Source organism: Triturus cristatus, chromosome 4_1, assembly GCF_964204655.1.
Source record: "Triturus cristatus chromosome 4_1, aTriCri1.1, whole genome shotgun sequence".
Lineage (NCBI taxonomy): Eukaryota > Metazoa > Chordata > Amphibia > Caudata > Salamandridae > Triturus > Triturus cristatus.
Genome location: NC_140585.1, coordinates 116,217,139 through 116,241,887, shown reverse-complemented (window position 1 = coordinate 116,241,887; position 24,749 = coordinate 116,217,139). Strand labels below are relative to the sequence as shown.

The 24,749-nt window shown below is 43.0% G+C and overlaps 1 protein-coding gene across 3 annotated transcripts in view; it reads right to left on the bottom strand.

Annotated features, from left to right (window-relative positions):
- Positions 1-21,741, bottom strand: part of LOC146844085 (uncharacterized) — a 109,930-nt gene extending 88,189 nt beyond the window's left edge. The window contains exon 1 of one of the 3 annotated variants that reach the window (XR_014981129.1): positions 21,666-21,741. The gene's annotated coding sequence lies outside the window, so the exon portion shown is untranslated. Of the gene's footprint in view, positions 1-10,620; positions 10,878-21,665 lie in introns of those variants that run through there. The other 2 variants (XR_014981128.1, XM_085651759.1) reach the window with 2 other exon arrangements.
- Between the last annotated feature and the right edge of the window lie 3,008 nt (positions 21,742-24,749).

Below are 24,749 nucleotides of genomic sequence, written 5' to 3'. Positions count from 1 at the left end.
GAGTGCTCTTACACTGCCCCCATGGCTTGAAACCAACTTCCATTATATTTCTGCTGCTGCTCAGACTATGCCAAATTCAAAAACTATTGAAAACCTGGATTTCTTTTAGTTGTTTGATGAGACTTATGTGTAGACCAAGTGCTGAGAAACACCTTTGGGTGTGAATCGTTGCACTTTACTAAGTGGATATAACATATAGCATAACATAACAGCGCAGATCAACCAGGGGGGTGTTGGTCCCTTAGGCAGTATTTAAAGGATCTTCCCTCCATGATATTTGTTGCGCTGCAACTTGGGTGTCCCCTCATACATTTATGTCTCACTATAGGTTACAGGTGGGTGGTTCATCATTAGGGCTTCCTGATTTTTGCTGATTTTTACAGATAAATACAGACAGAAAACAATGTGTTTCCTGTCTGTACTTATTTTTTAAAGTGGAAAAATACAGATCATTTGTCTTCTTTGAGTGACTCTCCATACTGAGATTAATGAATTTCAGGTCAGTAGCTGTACATATTGGAAGCTTGGGGAGGTACAAAGCTGAAACTGATTTGCTTAAATTACTGCAAATCTCAACATGCATTTGTGCTTTTATCTGTTCACAAAACATAAAATAAATATGGATGAATACTAATAAGATGGCCAAAAACAGATATGGTAAATACAGACTGAAACGTTCAAAAAATTACATAGGATAAAACCGGGAGCCTTATTTGTCATATTCCTCTTTTGCTGATCATTGTTATATGTTGTGCGTGACGTATGAGTTTCCCTTCATTATTTTCTTTATTAAACACTTTAAGTTTACAATTTAGTGCTCAGTATGCATTGTGTGTAGTTAATTGAACCAAAATATGACTGCTTGGGTGTTGGCTCAAGCAGTAAATACCATACAAGGAAGACGTACGACGAGGTAAGGCCTGTTGCTTACCTGTAAACTTCATTAATCTGAGTGCAGGAATTCCTCATCTCAGTCCTGAATTCCCATTTCCTCTGGCCCTGTTCTGTATATTTGTTTTTGTTGGCTGGTATATAGCATGCTGGCATAGTGGTGGCCATATTGGGTGTATTTTTTGGCTGGTTAAGGTAATCAGTATCTGTAGGAGCAGAGGATTGCCCATGTAGTAAGGACTGAGACGAGTAAGAACTGTACTCAGAATAATGAAATTTACCAGTCGTAACTGGGCATTCTGCTGGCTTTCTGAGACACCAGCCATCCTCGCTGGCCTGCAAAATTGGCCTGCTCCTAGCTCAAATCTTGGGGAGACTTTGACATTTAGCTTTTATTTCTGCTTTCCACTGGATGCCCAGAAGGAAGCCCTTACCTTCTCATCCATGGGAGAAAAGCTTGTTTTTCTAATCGTGATCTTCTGGATTCATGCAGAAGCATCATTTCCAGGTTGTGGCCTGTTGGGCTATAAAGCAACATTTGCCCTGAACTTCTAATCCCCACCGATAAAAAAGGCTCCCCTTGTAGCTCTCTGGTTAAATGTGCATGCCAATCTCCGCACTCTATCCTTCTCTGGTTCCAAGCCACCACTCATCCGGCTCTAATTTCTCACAGGAATGGGTTACAGGCAGTTATACCATCTCCTCAAGTGGATTAATAGATTTTCACCTCCTAACTGCATCATCACAAGGGCCTCAAACCCTACAACCTTCATATTCCCGGTGTGCCATCTTCTTCATTAAGGGTCTCAACTGTGAACCAGGGACCCATGGAACTTGTCAAGGGAAGGGATGAGTGATCAAACTGAAATGCATAAAGGCTGGCTGCAAAGAGATGTCAAACAACTGCAATGTTCGGAATGCAATTCCCTGTCCCGAAAGTCCCCAATAATGTGGAACATGCAGTTCAGAAGTTTTTTTAAAGCCTGACAATCACTAAAATTCATCTTAATATCTGATTTGGCTAAATACCAAAGGAATGTCTGTGTTAGGGTTGAGGGGCCTTAACGGATCCTTGTAAGACTAAACTGTGGTTAATGGCTACAGGAGTGACGTTCACTGACAAAGTGTTTTTTTTCTGCAATGTCAGAAGTGGAGAAAAATAGAATGTGCTATGGAGATCTTTGCATTGCATATAGGGAAGGATGCATTTTGGGGAGCCACATTTTTAGGGAGAAGCCTATCGAGTCCCCAAAGCATATCACTTTATTACCCTGGCAAATATTACAACATTGCAGGAGTGGTGGACGTTGCCTTAGTGTATGCAACAGAGTAGGAAAGTAATGAAGAAGAGAAATGAGAGACGCTGATTGTTGCCCCCAAATGACCTAACAGGTGGTTTCCAAATGGCTTGTAGTCAGGAATAGACGCAGGTCTCTGGTTTACCCTGGCAATACAACACCTCATCTGACTTAAAGTACTGGTCCTCAAGCTGACTGACATTACGGCGTCTTGTTTGCTTTTGAACCGTGGGAACAAGATCTAGCCTGCAGGCCTCATTTCTCGTGACTGCAGCTATTGAACGGGTGCAGAGAAATATACAGAAAAAAGTTACAGCTGGAAGGTGCCTTTGAACATATGTTACTAACACAAAAATATAGGAGCAATGCACAACCAGAACCATATAGTGTATTTTTAGCTACTGCAGTTTAGAGGTTGCATGGTGGAATGCTTAGTACACTGGATGTTATCAAAAATATGTTAATTTCAAAGAAATAAAGAAACCCTGACATTTTATTAATACAATTGAGAATGCAACAACACAGGGAAATGGCAGCCAAATAATGATTAAATGAATGAGTTTAAAATAAAACTAAATATGCTGCTCCTTCCACCTATGACATGGAGTTCTGGTAGCATGGTTTGTATTGTTTGATATTTAGTTATGTCCACTGCATAGGAACAGGAGGTAGCCAGCTCACTCCAAGACCATATTAGGACCACGCAGGAAGTGTTGGGAGGCGTGTGAGGGGGAATCACATTTCACAAACTAAAATTAGAATCCGACTTAGAAGCCTTCCCCATAAAGCAAAAAGAACAATTGATGGATAGAATGCAGAACAATGTCATACATTCACCCCAGTACAGAGATCTGGGCCTAAATCCAACATTTCTTTGCTCACCATGCATTCCAGGTTGAATACAGCCATATTCAAGTCAGTCTTGACCCTGCGCCCAATGGGAACAGTCCAGCCCGAACTGCCAGGCCAGGTCCTCCCGGGACTAGAAACAATCATCCTAGGACCGGTTTTGTGGTTTTACCCCTCATCAGCCAGGATAGCTTGACTCCAGTGGCTGGGGTGAGTGTCTGAAAAGTTTTAGTGCTCCGTTCATCATCTCCTAGTGTTTGTCTTGTTCGCCCTTAGTTGGCAGGGTATGCCCAGATGTGGGTCCCTTGCTCACTTTGCCACTGGATTCAAGCTAACCGGGCTGATGAGGGCTGTTAACAGAATGCTTGTTTCCAGTCCAGTAAAGACTTAGTTTGGCAGTTCGGGCTGGACTGTTTCCATGAGGCACAGAGTCATGACGGATTTGCATATAGAAGTGTCTGAACTGGGGTGGTAAAGTGAGCTAAAGAACGATGATGGATTCAACTCAGATCTGTGACTGGGGGTTAGTATCTGAAACCTTTCAACACTCCGTCCATCATCTCCTTGGGCCCGATTCACAGAATTAACTTAAGACAAAATCCTAAACGTACTACTTTTGGTATTCACAGAATGCACTTACTACTTTTGGTATTCACAGAATGCACTTACTACTTTTGGTATTCACAGAAGGGATTTACGACTACTAACTTTACGTCCGTACTCGGGCCGGAAATTCCAGCCCGTAGGTGGAGCTTCAGGCCCAGAGGCGGAGCTTCTGGCCCAGAGGCGGGGCTTCCAGGCCGGAGGCGGGGCTTCCAGGCCGGAGGCGGGGCTTCCGGCCCAGAGCTGGAGATTTTGGCCATGGCTAAATCTCCACCACTGGCCGGAATCCCCACCTCCAGGCCGGCAGCTCTGCCTCCGGCCCGGAAGCCCCACCTCCGGGCCGGAAGCCCCGCCTCCGGGCCGGAAGCTCCGCCTCCGGGCCGGAAGCTCCGCCTCCGGGCCGGAATTTGTGGCCCCAGTGCGGACATAAAGTTAGTAGTCGTAAATCCATTCTGTGAATACCAAAAGTAGTAAGTGCATTCTGTGAATACCAAAAGCAGTAAGTGCATTCTGTGAATACCAAAATAGTAGTAAGTTTAGGATTTTGTCTTAAGTTAGTTCTGTGAATCGGGCCCCTTGTGTTTGCCTTGTTCGCCATAAAGCAAGCATGTTTCTGATGTCTACCTCAATTGTTCAAGGAGAAAAAACAAAATTAACAAGCATTGGAAATGCAATCGGTCTCGCATTTGTTTGAGTTAGAGCTATTGGCATTGTAAATGGCAATGTCTTTTACCTATGTTTTATGGAGTGTATGTATATGGTGTGCAGTGGAACTGTGTGAGTTGGATTGGTTAGTTGTGTGCTTGTGTGGAGTGGAATTGTGTGGCATGGAGTGGATTTGTGTAGGAATTATGTAGCATGATGTGCTGTTGACATATGTGGATAGTAATTATGTGGTATTGAGTGTAGTGAAGTTCTGTGGAGTCAAATTGTATGCTATTAAGTGTAATTATGTAGGATGGTATTTTGTGTTGTGAAGTGGTGTGTAGTGGAGTTTAATTTTGAGTAGTGCTGTTGAATTTTCGAGCACAATGGGGAATTGTGTGGTGTGGATTGTATGTATGCGGTGTGTTGTGTAATTGTGTTGTTGGGTGTGTTATGTGGGTTGGCGTCAAAATTATGCGATGTGGATTGGAAATGTGTATAGTTGAATTGTGTGGCATGGAACTGTGTGAATAGTTTTGCATTTATGGTGACAGCAAAGAACAAATCTGTAGGAACGAAGATCCAGATCTGTGTATTTGGGTGTTAAAAAAAAGAAAGGGAGTTAGAGGTATTGGCATTGTAAATGTAAATGTACCGATGTGTTATGGATCAGAGTGGATGTATGTGGTGTGTAGTAGAATTATGTGGGTTGGATTGGGATTGTTAGTTGTGGCATTGTGTGATGTGGAATTATGTGGTCTTGAGTAGATTTGTGTAGTGAACTTATGTGGTATGGTATGGAGTTCTATTATGTGGCTATTATTTGTGTGTTTTTGAGTGTATTGCAACTATGTGTAGTGGGATTGTGTGTAATGGAATGTAATTAAATGGATTGGTATTTGTGTTGTAGAGTGTAATGTAGTGGTATGATGTTAAATTATGCTCTGAGAATTGAATATATGTAGTGTGTATTGTATTTGTGTTGTAGAGTGGAATAATGTGGTTTGGTGTAAAACTATGAGGCATGGAATGGAACTTCTGTGGAGTTAAATAGTATGGTACAGTATGGAACAGTGTACTGTTGGGTGATATTATGTTGTGTGATATGTGGCATCAAGTGTATTCATGTGGATAATTGTTATGTGACATAGAGTGGATTTATGTGGGGTTTATGTATGTGAAATTAATGTGAAAAAACGGTTAAAACATACAAATTTAGCAATGCAACTTCATTGTACATAGGATGGGTCGGTTTATGTATCTGGCACATTTATAGAGTAAAAAACTTTCAAATCCTACAGCAGTTTGGACAAAAGTCACAGGACTATGCCATACACGTAGTTGCCACAAATATAATTAACACAGCATAAGTGTTAGAGATCAAATTAAGAACAAAGCTTTCTGAATTAATGTTGCAATATGGTTCAGATTGCAACAGCTGCTGCCAGGAATGATTAAGGTGTGAGGGGTGCAGGTAGGTTTTAAAGTAAGTACAAGTAGAGAAGCGATATTTAGAGCAATGGGTGTTGTAAATACAAATATCTTTTACCTATGTGTTATGGAGTGTAGTGGAATATGTTGTTTGTTTTTAAATTATTATTTGTGGAATTGTGTGGCATGGAGTTGTCATGTGGAGTGGATTTGTGTAATGGTATTATGTGGCATGGTGCACATTTGAAATATGTGGATAGTAAATATGGTGTGTTCAAGTGTATTGGAGCTATGCTTACTGGGATTGTGTGTTAGGGGGTGTAATTATGTGGAATGGTATTTTATGTTGTTGAGTGTTATGTAGTGGAGTTTAAACATGTGGTGTTTTATAGAATTTTTGTGGTATGATGTGTGATTATGTGGTGTGTATTGGATGTATGTGGTGTGTTAAGTAGTTGTGTTTTCGATTTGTATTATGTGGTTTGTTGTCAAATTATGTGGTGTGGAATGGATATGTGTTGAGCTGAACTGTGTGGCATGGAGTGAAAATATGTTAGTGAAATTATGTGGCTTTAGTGTGTCTTTGTGTGGGTTGTTGCTATGTGGTATAGTTTGCTTTAATATGGTGTGTAATTATGTGGTAGTGAGTTGAGTATTATTATGTGGAGTTGAATTATATAGTTCTGAGCCATATTATGTGGAGTGTAAATATTCTGTGTGGTGTTGGTTTGTATGTTGGTGAATTGTGTGGTATTGTGTGTTAAACTAAACATCCAGGTATGCCATATGGAACCCAGGCGAGTGGAGTAAAAAATAAATCAAACTAGTCTCCCTGTTAAATTCGTTAAATCTAATTTTATCCTAAAATGCAATCAGTTTAAATGAAAAAACTGTTTAAAACAAGAAATAATCTCTCTCACACACACACATTCTTTAATGCAACAGCAGATATGGGGAGGCACACATGAAGCAAACACATACCACCAGTATTTAGATTTCTGTTTGCAACAGCCATAAAGATTAGATGGCTTGACCCGGGCCCATTAAGTACACCATGATATGACAAGAATGCAGACAAAGTAAACAAGGCAATGGGGGATGTGAAGCATGTGTGCTGAAGAAGCAGTCTTTAAAAAACACAATCACTAGTTACAACCCTAAAATAAACAATGACAATGCAAAATAGGCACGGACCGCTATTTAATAATTGATCTCACAACGTTGCATCTAAGCCATTGGCAAGAGAACACAAATGTGACATTTAGAATTATGATGCAGTTGCTCGGTTTAGAAACTGATCCCAACAGCATGCACACCGTCCGCACAAAACTTAGAGCTGATGAGTCAGTCCTCAGCCTTCTGCCTGAGAACATGTGTCAAAGAAAACTAAAAGTGAAAACCTATCATTACCCTCCTTTTTAGGTCGAGCCTACAGCAGCGCATGAGCTGGTGCTTGACTTTTGTAAGTGGGATTTAAAAGTGCTTCCCACTGGATTTGCTGGCCTAATGCTTGCGTTCACGCTCGCGTGAACGTACAATTCCTTTCACTTTGGGCGCTGCTGCGCGCGCACCACTCGCGTGTTTGCTGGCACGTGCACGCCTCCGCCTCGCTCTCCTGCTGCAGCCCCCATCTTTGCATTCCCCGCGACCAATGCTTGTTTGTTTAGACATTCCTTCGTAAACTCTATGTTCTTGTGTTAGTATTCATTCGGTTTTTGTGTCGTGGCACTCCATTTTTCTACATGAGTAAATGTTTTATATGCTGTGGTTGGTGCAGCCAATGTCTAATTTGTTTTAGTCGAATCTTGTAGACCTATTTTCTCTAATTGTAACCTCTCAATGCATTTCTTTAACACAGTTTTCTCGCTTTCTCTTCAGTGTTTAATGGGTACAGCAAATCACCAAGGGAAAAATAATCCGCTCAGAGACACAAAAGTAAAGAAGTCACACCAGGGAAGGAGCGGAGTGCTGAACAGTGGGTTGAGAGTAGGCCTGGGCAGTAAATTCCGTTCCGTTCGCGGAATTTGCGGAATTTGGGTAATTTCGCGTTCCGCGGAGAACGCGAAATTGCCCAAAAATCTGCGTTCCGCGACTTCGCGAAATTTTTTGCTTGTTCGCGTTCTCAATATGCGTGTTCGCGAGATATCTCACCCCGAGCACGCAAACAGCGATCGCGAACAGGAAAAATGTATAGCGAACAAGCAATTCCGCGTGTTCGCGGAATTTCTGCGTGTTCGCGGAGATTTTTTACCGTTTCGCGAAGATTTGCGTAACGCGATTACGCAAATTCCGCCCACCCCTAGTTGAGAGGCGAAGAGAGCGGGCCGCTGCTGCTGCTAACCACACTCCTGCTCCGCCGCCAAAGGTCTCGCTGCTAGCCACCATACGCTTCACAGATCGGCTCAGGACTTCAGGAAACAGTTAAACGGGGTGGCAATCCGCAGGGGCAGTTCAGGCAGTGCTCCAGTTAGAATTTCAAACCATCTCACCAGTATAGTCTTGTTGTATTCTTACACAGCAGCAGTCAATGTGTGCGTAAATGTACTATGCCTAAAAGGTGTAAATTATTTTTAAAGTTGTCGATCAGGCATGTATGTTGGACTGTATGTTTTTGATGCTTTCAAAAATTACTTTGTGTGGTGTTTGAACTTAGGCTTGCTTGCTGCCTATAAAATCCATGGAAAATTGCAAATTTGAATCAAATCTTTATTGAAAGTGCTCCTTAAATTACATAAACCTGCTTCTAAAAACAAATTGTAAAATCAAAATTTTTTGACAAAAACACATGGTCCAAATAAAAAAACAAAAGATCCTGAGTCAATCAGGATCATTTGTAATAATTTGCAAGAAAGCAATTTTCTTATAAGGCAGTCACTTAAATGCATTGGCCCAAAACACGTTTTGATACATGCAAAGGCCCGTTGCCTTATACCTGAGGATATGCATTTAGAGTTCCCTGAAAATAACATGTCTGTTTCTCTCGGAGTCTGTGGATATTTACTATTTTGTGAAGTCTGTTATCGTCCGTAGTAGACTCCAGGATATCTTTGACAACTCCCCTTTAGCCTTTGCCTCTTGTAATAAACTGGTCAGTACCTGGCAACTGTTGCTATCAATATAAAGTACAACAGCGTTAAACAAGATCATATACAGAAATGTTTTAAGACCACAACAGAAGGTGCGTAAAGAAACGCGTACCTTGCCTGCATCACCACGCACTCACCTGCATATACCTGCATTCTTCAACTTCTGGGTTAGCATTTAACATCTAGTGAGATTTTAAATAGGTTTTAATGTTTCGGGTATTTATTTATTTTCTTCAGTTCACATTCACTATCACTTTTTTTTTACTTTGACTCTTCTATCTGGGAATAAAAAAAGTGAACCTAGAAGGTGGCCATGTCTTAGAGTAGTTTTGTGCAAGTTTGTAATTAGAGGCTCATCTTTCACATATTCAAAACGCTCAGCAAAGATACATAAATCTAATGATTGAAAACTGCTTGCTCACCAGATCACTAATGAATAGACACTGTAGACTTCTCTTTACAGAAGATAAATGAGTTATTTTGCCTGACGTAGTCATGCTTAGTGGGTGGCCAAATGCTACAGGTATTTTGCCTGCCCCCTTCCACCGCTGACCAAGAGACCTAGGTTTGTGGCTGGTATAGCTCCGTGAGTATATTGGTTATTGGTCTGTACTGACTTGAGAAAATTGCAGTTCTTCGAGTTCGCACCTTCCTAGGAGTAATTACTTCAGCTCCGCCCTCTTCCAGATACTGTCTGCTTCAGTAAACTCCTTAGTGACTTATTACTTGGCCTTGCCAACTGGGTTCCCTGTTATTGAAATAGACTGTTGTGGAAGGTTTGTTGATTTCCTCTCATTGGTTTCATTTGACAGAGTAAGCTGCGGTCTTATTCCTACTTAGTTACCACCAAGTTCTGCATTATATTAGACAGTCACAAATGCCCCCAACATGGTTGTTACACTAAAGGGACAGTAAGCAGTGCTTTGCTGACCCAAACATCTTACTGGTGTGAGAAAATAGGTTGCTCTCAAAGAACAAAGTGTAATATCTAGTAGACTGTCTAAAACAAAATCTGCATTTAGATTCTTATTTTGAATGCCTGCACAGCTGGAATCCTAGGGCCGGCCTCGTACAGTGACCAGTTGGTTATTCCTACAAGATACAACCAGTTTGGTGATAGATCCCTCCATTCACAAGATTGTTACTTTATATCCACCTCCCCTTGGCTAGAAAGCCGGCTTCAGGGAAGTGTCAGAAAGGGCAAAGCTTTCTTCTTGTGACAAGTTTTAATGTTGTTCACCAGCTAACTCTTTTGTTTATCACTGTGCCCTCAACCTGCCATTCACTACAATGCATTTCAATAGGGTGCTATCATGTATATTGGTCCCAAGATGTCTTCCAGCACTTCCTGGTTGAAGTGTTGGCAGCCAATCAAATTTCAGTAGCATTTTGGGGCATCCCATTTTTTTACGCCCCCCGCTAGACAGATCACCCAGAAACTTTAAACATAGCAGTTGAACCAAGAAGGGGAAGTTTTTTTGTAAAACCTATGGAAACTATTATCGTTTAATTTGCTCTTTCTCCATGAGCCCATCACCGTTAAACACCTCGGCGTATATCTCAAAGCATATCTATATAAATGTGACACTTTATACATCTTCAGTATCACTTATCAGTATCTTAAGAAACAAAAGGAAAGACTCCTCAACCTCTTGCCGCCCACTTCAAGTGCAAAGACATACAAATAAAAATGCCCTAAAGGATTTCTCTCAAGATGTCACTGTTGAATACCACAAAATGGACCCTACAACCCCACCAAGTAAGTGTACGCAGCAAACCAGTAACTAAGGGTGCATGCGCTTGTTCTCACTACTTACCTGAAGCCGTGAGACTTTGACAGAGTCACGGCAGCCTCATCCAGCTCACCTTCCCATTGGTGCGCTTGAACGCTGCTGGTGGAGCAGTGCCTCTCTTTGCCATCGGGCCACGCTCTAAGCACCGTTGTTCCTCAAGGTCTGGTCTCATCACTTGCTGCCACTCACATCAGCACTTTCGCGTCCTCGTTCTGCTTGTGACTCCTCTGACCATCAGTCCCCTCTATCAACGCTGCCGGCCTTCCTTTAACATTGTGAGCACCTGTCACTCCAGCCTCCGGCCTATCAGAAGTCTGTTGCACAGAAAGGGGTGGATCCCACACAACTAGTATGCTACTCAGTGCATCCATAGTGCCCCTACGGTCCCCGCAATCAGCCAGGACGTGAGAAACGTCACAGGCCAGTCCAGTGCCTTGCCTAAATACATTTTGGGACAGCATGTAGGATGTATGTGTATGCAATCTGTGGTTTCTTGGTGGACTGGTTAAAGGTGGAGTTATGTTGGGCTCTGAGATAGTTTGTATAAGCTGCCTCTGTCCATCTTGAGCATATCAGCCTGTACACAATATTTCTTTCTATTTTTCTGAAGTATGTATTCCTGGTGTTCAGGGGAGGTCTCCAGTCCATGTCCTTTGCCCTGTACAGTTTTCTACTGCCCAAAGTGAAATGCACTAGTTCTTCATTTTCAAATTATTGCCATTCATCTACTATTGAACAGGTACCCAGCTAAGACACACCACACGAGCATCACTACTTCGAATCCCACCAAACACTGGTTACCTACAGCCAACACTAATCACCAAATGCCGTATTGTTCTAAAATGAAACAACTTAGAAGTTTCCTCATGACATTATCACTAGCTAGATCACAAAATACCACTATTGCTACTCAAATCAGTCTGCTTCACTACAATACAGAACGTAATATGCACCACACCACATCACTGAGCATGTCACAACTCTCCACACAGATTAACAAGCATTGGCATAGCCAATAGGTCTCGCTTTTGGGACCTTTAAGTATTTAGTTATGCAGCACAATATCCTTTGTGCAACAACATCAACTGTTGCATGGCTAAACACTTATAGGGTCCCAAAAGCGAGACCTATTGGCTATGCCAATGCTTGTTCCCTTTTCCTATTGACTAAGCAGTAGCTTTTATATATAAAAAGAAGTGGGGGAAAAGTTAAAATAAAAAGTTAGAGCCTAACACACTGATGCCCATGCCCTGCAGGAGTGAGGCTGTTGAGAAACCTCCAGAGCTGCCATCGTCTGACCTGGGGAACCGGATTCGAGTGTCAGTGTTGCTAAAACTGTACCTTTTCCAAAGTATATTTTTATACAACATGCATTTTAATTTAGGAATGTGGTATAGTGTCAAACCTACTTTAAAATACATCCCTGAGCTTACAAAGAGCATTTTTCTAGAAGCAGGGACATCACAAGTAGAGTGTGTTCCACTTCGAACCCTTTGCTATTTCTATATCTGAATGTAGGTTCTGATGTGGGTAGGGGCAGGGTGTAATATTCGGACCTCACTGTACAAGAGCACATATTTATATATTATGGCATAAGATCTGGACATTAGAATACACAGACTTAAATCGTGCCATCACTAGGGATTGTCTCAAGTCGAGTTTGTCTCCGCGTATGACTTGGTTGACATATATCCAACACTTTTTTTGTGACCTGGGGCACCCTGATTATTTTGAGAAGCCTGAATCATCTGGAATATATCAGTGGGAAAGATCTGAAAAATGAATGTATGGTGCATTTTGAGAACCTTAGGTTGACCACTGAAATTTCAAAGTCTAGTGTTTTAAAAAATCTATTTATTTTAACCACGTATGAAATGCAACCTTATCTCAAATTTTTTTTAAATCCCATGAATAGATTCATTCTGAACCGATACGACTGGATATTTTTCATCACCTGATTAGCTTCCCAGAAATAAAAGTTTGGTCTACAAAATTAACAAACTGCCCCTGTGATTGACTGATGGCACTGAGTACCATGCATATCCTCTTTTTCTGTAAATTTTAAAGTAAATTGAGAAAATGTTACCTATTTAAGGATTGCTTAATTTTAGACAATGCCGCCCTGCTTATTTTTTTTACAATCACTGCCATCCATGGAGATTTGCTGTAGTATGTCATCTAGCCGATATAATTGCACTTCACCCTTTGTAGGTCTAGCACGCTATCTGGACCAAGGAAGAAACTTGTTTTACTAAGTCAATTAGAATCCCTTGGCTAAGTTATATTAATTCCACTTATATTGAGCTGGTTAATGTGTTTAATGTGTCACGCCTGCCACAGATCTCCCGAGGCTTCGCCGGGAGCAACGCTGCATTTTTTAAACTTTTAGCTCACCTGGTGACACGATCCTTGGTGTCCTCTAGCTGCGCCCTGGTCTTTTGCGCAATGCCACTCCTGCTGCTTCCTGCTCGCCCCCCAGAGCGCCGGCCGCTGATCGCCTCCTTCTGCCGGGCTGCTGCTCGGAGCGGAGACGGGCGAGGCATCCATCTTGGGCGGCTCTGGGTTAGCGGTGCAGCTTTCTGGCCCCCCCCCCCTGACAAGTACTTCCAGGCGCCCGTGGACATGGCGCCCTGTCTCACGCCTGCCACAGATCTCCCGAGGCTTCGCCGGGAGCAACGCTGCATTTTTTAAACTTTTAGCTCACCTGGTGACACGATCCTTGGTGTCCTCTAGCTGCGCCCTGGTCTTTTGCGCAACGCCACTCCTGCTGCTTCCTGCTCGCCCCCCAGAGCACCGGCCGCTGATCGCCTCCTTCTGCCGGGCTGCTCCCCCCCTGCCACTCCCCCTATGTGTCCCTACATTTTGGCCAGTTGGCCCCGGCGGCGCAGCGGACGGGCGCAGCGGGCGCGACGAAGGCGCGCCGAAGTTGCGCCTAAGTTAAGCCCGTCTGCGCCCGTCCGCGACGGGCTGGGACCAGGGGCCACAGACCTTGCCTCTCCTCTGGTGTATACTTCGGCTCAACTGTCTGCTTATTCCACTACTTCTCCTCTTTCTCCTTCTTTACGGGTCCATTTAGATGCTTTGGGTATTTATGCCCACCCTTCCTTTTGTTCCCTCTCTGATGGTAGTACTTCTTCCCTTTCTTTGCCCTGTACTCCTCCTGCTCCCCCCTCTTCTCTTAGCTCCCCTCCAGCCTCTGCTATTCTGCTCAAGACTCGCTCTGCGGCCAAAAATCAAACGGCACTTTCTACTCTTCTCCATACTGACTCCCCTGATTTCCTATTTCTCACAGAAACTTGGTTCTCCTCCGACTCTCTTCCTGATCTCTTAGCTATTCTGCCTGATACCTATTATGCCCTCCGAGCGGATCGCCCGGACAGTAAGGTAGGTGGGGGTGTGGCCATGATAATTCGATCCTCCTTGAAATTTCAACTTCTTGCCCACCCTTCTATACTTAATGTAGACTTCTTGGTGGCCCGCTCCCTTAATTTACCCTCTCCTCTTACTGTTGTTCTTCTGTATCGTCCCCCTCAAGCCATGCCGCTTTTTGTGTCCAACCTGCAGGATCTCCTGGCCACCCTGGTGGTCAACAATTCTTCGTTGTTGCTACTCGGGGACTTTAATTATTGGCCAGGTGATCCCAGGGAGGACTCTTCATCCAAAGATTTCACTGCCACTCTCAAGTGCCTCAATTTTTCCTCTCATGTTTCGGCCCCCACTCATACACAGGGTCATACCCTGGATCAAATCTGGTCTTCACGTTGTAACATTTCATCCACTTCTATTCTTCCCTGTGTCTGGTCGGATCACTCTATGATCTCTTTTTCCATCCATCTGGGTTCTGCCGAGAAAGCCCCTCCCTCTAAAACCATCCTGGCACGCAGCTGGAACCAGATTGATCTTAATTCCCTCTCATCTTCTCTGGCCCTATCTGCTCCCGACCTCACTGATTTGCCCTTGGAAGATCAGGCTGACGCCATTAGTGTCTGGCTCTCCTCCTCTTGTGATCAGGCCGCCCCTCTCAAGAGGGTTAAGCGTGTCCGACCTTATGATGCCCACAAATGGTTTACTTGTGAACTAAAAACTCTTAAACTGGGTCTCAGGCGCTCTGAACGTCAGTGGAGACGGAACTACTGTCCCACTCTCCGGCTTAAATACAAAACCCTCTTGAACGAGTACAAAAGTGCTATTTTAGCGGCCAAGACCAAATACTTCACTGAGAGAGTTACCTCCTCTGCCAACAAATCGCGTGAAATTTTTTCTTTAGTTCATAATCTTGCCACTTCTGACCGCACTTGCACATCTTTGGTTCCTTCCCAATCTTTATGTTCCTCACTCAATGATTACTTTATTGATAAGATCCTTACTATTAAGGCCAACATTCCTCCCGTGCCCCTACCTGAACTCTCTGCCTTTTCTTCTTCACCCTCTTCTTCTTTTAATCACTTTCAACCCATTTCCTCTCAGCTTTTCTTGGATCTGCTTGCTAAAGTCAAGTCCGGCTCTCCTGCGGACTGTGCTCCTGCTCGCATCCTTAGAACACTCTATTCCAGCTGCCCTGCTCCCCCTCCTGCTCTTCTTAATGCTTCTCTTACTTTGGCTACTGTCCCTTCTTCATTCAAATCTGCTATCGTTCTTCCTATTCTTAAAAAACCTAGTCTTGACCCCTCTTTGTTATCTAATTTCAGGCCCATTTCTCTGCTCCCCTATCTTGGGAAGATCCTTGAAAGCTATGTCACTACTTGCTTATCCACCTATCTCGAGGAGAATCGTCTTTTGGCCTCCCACCAGGCGGGTTTCCGCCCTGGCCACTCTACAGAGGGCGTGGTGTTGGCGGTCATGGATGAACTTAAGGGGAAAGCTGATATCAGCCTCCCCCAGGCTCTGGTTCTCCTCGATCTTTCCGCTGCGTTTGACACGGTCGATCATGCCATTCTTCTCGACCGTGTCAGCGCAGCGGGCATTCAGGGCACTGCCCTCTCTTGGATCGCGTCCTTCCTTTTAGGCAGGACGCAAGCGGTTCATCTTTCCGGATTTTCCGCTCCCCCTCGTTCGGTCACCTGTGGGGTGCCGCAGGGCTCTTCTCTCTCCCCTCTTCTTTTTAATCTCTATATCCGCCCTCTTGTCTCTTCTCTTCTCGAGCTGGGGGTTTCCGTGTATAACTACGCTGACGACCTCCAGCTTGTTTTCGATCTTTCATCCCCTCTTCTTTCCCTTCCTAAATTTTGCTCTACTCTAGTTTTTATTTCGCAGTGGATGAGCTCCAATCATTTGAAGCTCAATCCGGATAAAACGGAGCTTGTCCTCACCGGTGGCCCTTCCAACCCTTGGTCCCCTGTTCATTGGCCTCTTTCTTTTGGTCCTCCCCCGGTACCTGTCTCTTCTGTCCGGACTTTGGGCATTAAGATTAGCCAAGACCTGTCTATGCACTCACAAATTAGTTCTGTTGTTTCTTCATGTTTCCTTTCCCTTCGTATCATTCGCAAGATCTCTCGGTTTTTCTCGGTTGATGCTCTCAAAACTATAGTCATCGCTTTAATCATCTCCCGCCTTGACTATGGGAATGGCCTGTATGTTGGCATCCCGGCCTATGAAACCCGCCGTCTTCAGGCCATCCAAAATCAGGCGGCCCGACTTATTCTTCGTTTACCCAAATGTTCTCACATCACTCCTGCCCTTAGGTCTCTTCACTGGCTCCCAGTACATTTCAGATCTTTTTTTAAACTCGCTTGCCTGGCCTTTCTGGCTCACCATCGTTCCGCTCCACAGTTCATTAACTCTCTTATCACTTCTCATGCCCCTGCTCGCACTCTTCGTTCCTCATCACTGTCTTTGCTTCACATTCCCCGCTTTCGTAAATCTCGTACCGGAGGTACTCGCTTCTCGGTTCTGGCCCCTCGGCTTTGGAATAGCCTCCCTCTTGCTATACGCTCCATCCCCATCTACCGTCACTTCCGCAAGGCCCTCGAAACTTTTCTTTTTTCTCAGGCTTTTCCTGGCTAGTCCTTTTGGGTCTTCTCTGTGAGTATGTATGAGCCCCCAGCGCCAGGAAGCCGCTTTGGCCGCAGTGCACTTTACTAAATTCCTCTTTTCATTTCATTTCAATGCAGCCTAACCCTCGATCTGTAATAACACTCTCGACATGGTCTATTAAAGATAACTTTATGTTTCATAAAAGGGAAGCCAGGGTGAGAAGCAAGGGGGGGGGAAATCAACTGTTGCACTTTATTTCTCACTTGCACCGAAGGAAGGCTATCAAAGTTTTTTTAATTTATGCTTCAAATTTAATCCACCGATTTGTAAAAACAAGATTTAGATTATGGATTTTCCACAATTTAGTTGACTTTCCTTTATGAAAACTTGCCCATTAGACACGATTCCCTGTCCTTGTGACGGTCAGAGCACAAAAAGAACTATGCACTTTATGCTGTTGTGTAATTTAATTTTAATTTTAGGAGTCATTACTTAAAACCGCTTTTGCTTGCACAAGATATCAGATCGCATATTGTTGCTTTGATATATATGCTTGAGTTGAATGACTAGGGTTTGCCTTAATGTTGCACTTTTTATCTCAAAAGCAACTAACATAAGTAAAAGTATTATTCTTTGATGCTGTAACGAACCCTATGGAGACTGGATAGAAGCCTTTTAGTAATTTTAAACATGTACCGATGGTAGGGACATTTATGATTATAATTAACCATCACAGTTTTTATTTTTTTTCTCAATTTTATTCGTGTGTGATTGTTTTATTGTGACTGCTTTTATTGTTGTTTTTTAACACACTGACTAAAGTTTTTTAATTGAATTGAGGTCAGTGTCAAAGGTAATGATACCCTTTTATAGTTGGCTGACTTTCTAGATGCCAGGACCCAAACAATTACCCTGGGTCCATTTAAATCTTGTATGGTTTCCATCCCCAAAGGAGTTCCGCAGGGCCCATCTTTGAGCCTGACGCTGTTTAACATCTATGTTGCTCCTATGGCTCAGGTTGTCAAAGCATCGGCTCACCATGCAATGTTAATGAACAGACTCCATGAGATCAGTGTCACAGGTAAGGATGACCTTCGATAGTTGGCTGACTTTCTAGATGGTCGGACCTGAACAAGTACGGTAGAAACATTTAACTCTCATATGGTTTCCATCACCAAAGGAGTTCCGCAGGGCTCATCTTGGAGCCCAACGCTGTTTAACATCTATGTTGCTCCTTTGGTTTAGATCATCAAAGCATCGAGTTTTGAAGAAATCACTTATGCTGACGACATCTAGTTGATCATCTCCCTGGGACAGGACATTGGCGGTGCTAAGCACTTATTTCAAGATTGTACGAGGAATGCAATCTTCTGGATGTGGAAGAACTGTTTTCAGTTGAACAGCAAGAAGACTGAAATTCTGATGCTTGGCAAAGCTCAGCACCTCTGTTTCCCCGGCCAGCAACTGTCCAAACAGCCACTATAAGATGAACATGCTTTGCTACCAAGCGGCTATTAAGGAAAGTTTGTATATGGCAGTGAAGGATACCTCCTGTCCACATCACAGGTAGTCCAAAATACAGCTGCCCACTAAGGGGCAGATCTACAAGGAAGTGCCACAGCGTGACACCGCAAGCCCTTTGGCTGCGCCACACTGCGGCACTTCCGAAGCACAGGGCTGCAACATATTTACAAGAATATGTTGCATCTCTGTGCTTCCCCCTGCGCTGGCGCACACTGCAGCCATGCGATGATGCAGGCACCCTTGCACCATCGTGGAAGGATGCCTGCCTCGTGAGGAGATTGTTTTTGTGCAGGAAGGGGCCTCTTTCTGCACAAAAACAATCACTATAGGCATTAATCTCTTTCAATGTGTGCTGTAGAATGCAGCATGCATTAAAAGAGGGAAAAACGAGGAGAAATGAAAACATTTCTCCTCGTTGCACCTCGCTACGCCACCTTTAGGGTGGCGTAGCATTCAGACGCTGGTCCAGATTTACGATTTCTCGTAAATCTGGAGATATGTCTTGTGCAATGGGTGTTGCGTGGGAACACCCACAGCAACACCCATGGAACGCCCCTTCAACGCAAAGTGCTGTGTGTGAAGGGGCCGTATTTACAAGGAGAGTAAAAAGTCACGCAGGGTGCCTTTTCCTGTCCTTGTAAATATGAAGGAGCCCCCTGCGCCACCAGTACGTCACGAAAAGTGATGTACTGGTGGGTCAAGGGGCTTGTAAATCTACCTCCCTAGTTTGTAACCTCTCGGCAGGCCCTCCATCTGCACACATCCTCAGAGCCCTTTTCAGGCTTCCAGTAAGAAAGCTCAATGTCTTCAAAATATACTGTCTTACACACAAATCTTTGCTGGGTAAAGCTCCTTTGTATCTGAAAGACAAATTACACTATCATTGTCTAACTTGTACACTAAGATCTAGTGACAAGGCGTTTCTGACCATTGCTCGTATTTATGCCTCGAGATACAGTGGCAGAGAGTTCTCTTACACTGTCCCCATGGCTTGAAACCAACTTCCATTATATTTCTGCTGCTGCTCAGATTATGCCAAATTCAAAAACTATTGAAAACCTGGATTTTTTTTTAGTTGTTAGATGCGAGTTATGTGTAGACCAAGTGCTGAGAAACACTTTTGGGTGTGAATCGTTGCACTTTACTAAGTGGATATAACTTATAGCATAACATAACAGCGCAGATCAACCAGGGGGGTGTTCATCTCTTAGGCAGTATTTAAAGGATCTTCCCTCCATGATATTTGTTGCGCTGCAACTTGGGTGTCCCCTCATACGTTTATGCCTCAGTGTAGGTTACAGGTTGGTGGTTCATCATTAGGGCTCCCTGATTTCCTTTTTTACTGATTTTTACAGATAAACACAGACAGAAAACAATGTGTTTCCTGTCTGTACTTATTTTTTAAAGTGGAAAAATACAGATCATTTGTCTTCTTTGAGTGACTCTCCATACTGAGATTAATGAATTTCAGGTCAGTAGCTGTACATATTGGAAGCTTGGGGAGGTACAAAGCTGAAGCTGATTTGCTTAAATTACTGCAAATCTGAACATGCATTTGAGATTTTATCTGTTCACAAAACACAAAATAAATGTGGATGAATACCAATAAGATGGCCAAAAACAGATATGTTAAATACAGACTGAAATGTTCAAAAAATTAAATATGATAAAACCGGGAGCCTTATTTGTCGTATTCCTCTTTTGCTGATCATTGTTATATGTTGTGCATGACGTATGAGTTTTCCTTCGTTATTTTCTTTATTAAACACTTGGTGTTTGCAATTTAGTGCTCAGTGTGCATTGTGTGTGGTTAATTGAACCAAAATATGACTGCTTGGGTATTGGCTCAAGCAGTAAATACTATACAAGGAAGACGTACGACGAGGTAAGGCCTGTTACTTACCTGTAAACTTCATTACTCTGAGTGCAGGAATTCCTTGTCTCAGTCCTGAATTCCCACTTCCTCTGGCCCTGTTCTGTACATTTGTTTTTGTTGGCTGGTATATAGCATGCTGGGATAATGGTGGCCATATTGGGTGTATTTTTTGGCTGGTTAAGGTAATCAGTATCTGTAGGAGCAGAGGATTGCCCATGTAGTAAGTAATGAGATGAGTAAGAACTGTACTCAGAGTAATGAAATTTACCAGTAGTAACAGGGCATTATGCTGGCTTTCTGAGACACCAGCCATCCTCGCTGGCCTGCAAAATTGGCCTGCGCCTAGCTCAAATCTTGGGGAGACTTTGACGTTTATAATTTATATCTGCTTTCCACTGGATGCTCAGAAGGAATCCCTTACCTTCTCACCCATGGGGGAAAAGCTTCCTTTTCAAATCGTGCTCTTCTGGATTTATGCCGAAACGTCATTTCCAGGTTGTGGCCTGTTGGACTATAAAGCAACATTTGCCCTGAACTTTTAATCCCCACCGATAAAAAAGGCTCCACTTGTAGCTCTCTGGTTAAATGTGCATGCCAATCCCCGCACTCTATCCTTCTCTGGTTCCTAGCCACCACTCATCCGGCTCTAATTTCTCACAGAAATGGGTTACAGGCAATTATACCATCTCCTCAAGTGGATTAATAGATTTTCACCACCTAACTACATCATCACAAGGGCCTCAAACCCTACAACCTTCATCCTCCCAGTGTGCCATCTCCTTCATTAAGGTTCTCAACTGTGAACCAGGGACCCATGGAATTTGTCAAGGGAAGGGATGAGTGATCAAACTGAAAAGCATAAAGACTGGCTGCAAAGAGATGTCAAACAGCTGCAATGTTCAGAATGAATTTCCCTGTCCCAAGTCCCCAATAATATGGAACATGCAGTTCAGAATTATTTTAGAGCCTGACAATCGCTAAAATTCATCTTAATATCTGATTTGGCTAAATACCAAAGGACTGTCTGTGTTAGGGTTGAGAGGCCTTAACTGATCCTTGTAAGACTAAACAGCATAGAGCAATGTCAGCGAAACTGGTGGTTGGTGGGAGAGTCCTCTTCTATGTCTTAGTACACACATCACCTAATTGTATAGGTAGCCTTTTCCAAGGCCTCACTTAGAGGCATTGAGGGAGCTGCATGTGGGTGTCCTAATCCTGTGACGTCCGTGGTTAATGGCTACAGGAGTGACATTCACTAACAAAGTGTTTTTTTTCTGCAATGTCAGAAGTGGAGAAAAATAGAATGTGTTATAGATTGCATTGCATATAGGGAAGGATGCATTTTGGGGAGCCACATTTTTAGAGAGAAGCCTATTGAGTATTCAAACCATGTCACTTTATTACTCTGGCAAATATTACAAAATTGCAGGAGTGGTGGACGTTGCCTTTGTGTATGCAACAGAGTAGTAAAGTAATGAAGAAGAGAAATGACGCTGATTGTTGCCCCCAAATGACCTAACAGGTGGTTTCCAAATGGCTTGTAGTCAGGAACTGGGCATTACGCTGGCTTTCTGAGACACCAGCCATCCTCGCTGGCCTGCACAATTGGCCTGCACTGGTTCAAATCTTGAGGAGACTTTATGACATTTATGATTTATTACTGCTTTCCACTGGATTCCCAAAAGGAAGCCCTTACCTTCTCACCCAACGCTGCTTGTTGCTCCCAGATGACCTAACATGTGGTTTCCAAACGGCTAGTAGTCAGGAACAGATGCAGGTCTCTGGTTTACCCTGACAATACAACACCTCATCTGACTTAAAGTACTGGTCCTCAAGCTGACTGACATTACGGCGTCTTGTTTGCTTTTGAACCCTTGGAACAAGATTTAGCCTGCAGGCCTCATTTCTCGTGACTGCAGCTATTGAACGGGCGCAGAGAAATATACAGCAATAAGTTACAACTGGAAGGTGCCTTGGAACATACATTACTAACACAAAAATATAGGAGCAATGCACAACCAGAACCATATAGTGTACTTTTAGCTACTGCAGTTTAGAGGTTGCATGGTGGAATGCTTAGCACACTGGATGTTATCAAAAAGATGTTAATTTCAAAGAAATGAAGAAACCCTGCCATTTTATGAATACAATTGAGAATGCAACAACACAGGGAAATGGCAGCCAAATCATGATTAAATGAATGATTATAAAATAAAACTAAATATGCTACTCCTTCCACCTATGACATAGAGTTCTGGTAGCATGGTTTGTACTGTTTGACATTTAGTTATGTCCACTGCATAGGAACAGGAGGTAGCTAGCTCACTCCAAGACCATATTAGGACCGCGCAGGAAGTGTTGGGAGGCATGTGAAGGGGAATCACAATTCACAAACTAAAATTAGAATCCAGCTTAGAAGCCTTCCCCATAAAGCAAAAAGAACAATTGATGGATAGAATGCAGAACAATGTCATACATTCACCCAACTACAGAGATCTGGGCTTTAATCCAGCATTTCTTTGCTCACCATGCCATTCCAGTTTGAACACAGCTATATGCAAATCAGTCTTGACCCTGCGCCCAATGGGAACAGTCCAGCCCGAACTGCCAGGCCAGGTCCTCCCGGGATTAGAAACAAGCATCCTAGGACCGGTTTCGGGGTTTTACCCCTCATCAGCCAGGATGGCTTGACTCCAGTGGCTGGGGGTGAGTGTCTGAAAAGTTTTAGGTCTCCGTCCATCATCTCCTTGTGTTTGTCTTGTTCGCCCTAAGTTGGCAGGGTATGCCCAGATGTGGGTCCCTTGCTTACTTTGCCAATGGATGCAAGCTAGCCTGGCTGATGAGGGCTGTTAGCCCGAAACCGGTACCAGGATGCTTGTTTCCAGTCCAGGAACGACTTAGCTTGGCAGTTCGGGCTGGACTGTTCCTATGAGGCACAGGGTCAAGACTGATTTGCATATAGCTGTGTCTGAACTGGGTGGTAAAGTGAGCTAAAGAACGATGATGGATTCAATTCAGATCTGTGACTGGGGGTGAGTATCTGAAACATTTCAGCGCTCCGTCCATCATCTCCTTGTGTTTGCCTTGTTCACCATAAAGCAAGCATGTTTCTGATGTATACCTCACTTGTTGAAGGTGAACAAAACAAAATTAACAAGCAATGGAAATGCAATGGGTCTCGCATTTGTTTGAGTTAGAGCTATTGGCATAGTAAATGGCAATGTCTTTTACCTAGGTTTTATGGAGTGTATGTATGTGGTGTGCAGTGGAACTGTGTGGGTTGGATTGGCTAGTTGTGTGATTGTGTGGAGTGGAATTGTGTGGCATGGAGTTTATTTGTGTAGTGTAATTATGTAGCATGATGCTGTTGCCATATGTGAATAGTAATTTTGTGGTATTGAGTGTAGTGAAGTTATGTGGAGTATAATTGTGTGCTATGAAGTGTAATTATGTGGGATGGCATGTTGTGTTGTGAAGTGGTATGTAGTGGAGTTTGATTTTGTGTTGTGCTGTTGAATTTTGTAGCACAATGGGGAATTGTGTGGTGTGTATTGTATGTATGCAGTGTCTTGTGTAATTGTGTTGTTGAGTTGTATTATGTGGTTTGGCGTCAAAATTATGCGATGTGGATTGGAAATGTGTGTAGCTGAATTGTGTGGCATGGAACTGTGTGAATAGCTTTGCATTTATGGTGACAGCAAAGAACAAATCGGTAGGAACAATTCTCCAGATCTGTGTGTTTGGGTGTTAAAAAAAGAAAGGGAGTTAGAGGTATTGGCATTGTAAATGTACCTATGTGTTATGGATCAGAGTGGATGTATGTGGTGTGTAGTGGAATTATGTGGGTTGGATTGGGATTGTTAGCTGTGGCATTGTGTAGTGAAATTATGTGGTATGGTATGGAGTTCTATTATGTGACTATTATATGTGTGTTTTTGAGTGCATTGCAATTATGTGTAGTGGGATTGTGTGTAATGGGGTGTATGTAATGGAATGGAATTACATGGATTGGTATTTGTGTTGTAGAGTTTTATGTAGTGGTATGATGTTGAATTATGTTCTGTGAATTGAATATATGTAGTGTGTATTGTATTTGTGTTGTAAAGTGGAATAATGTGGTTTGGTGTAAAACTATGAGGCATGGAATGGAACGTCTGTGGAGTTAAATAGTATGGTACAGTATGGAACAGTGTACTGTGGGTGATATTCTGTTGTGTGATATGTGGCGTCAAGTGTATTCATGTGGATAATTGTTATGTGACATAGAGTGGATTTATGTGGGGTTTATGTATGTGAAATTAATGTGAAAAAACTGATACAACATACAAATTTAGTAATGCAACTTCATTGTATATAGGATGGGTCAGTTTATTTATCTGGCACATTTATAGTGTAAAAAACTTTCAAATCCTACAACAGTTTGGACAAAAGTCACAGAACTATGACATACATGTAGTTGCCACAAATATAATTAACACAGTATAAGTGTTAGAGATCAAAGTAAAAACAAAGCTTTCTGAATTAATGTTGCAATATGGCTCACATTGCAAAAGCTGCTGCCAGGAACGATTATGGTGTGAGGGGTGCAGGTAGGTTTTAAAGTAAGTACAAATAGAAAAGCGAGATTTAGAGCTATTTGTGTTGTAAATACAAATATCTTTTACCTATGTGTTATGGAGTGTAGTGGAATATGTTGTTTACTTTTAAATAATTATTTGTGGAATTGAGTGGCATGAAGTTGTGTCATGTGGAGTGGATTTGTGTAATGATATTATGTGGC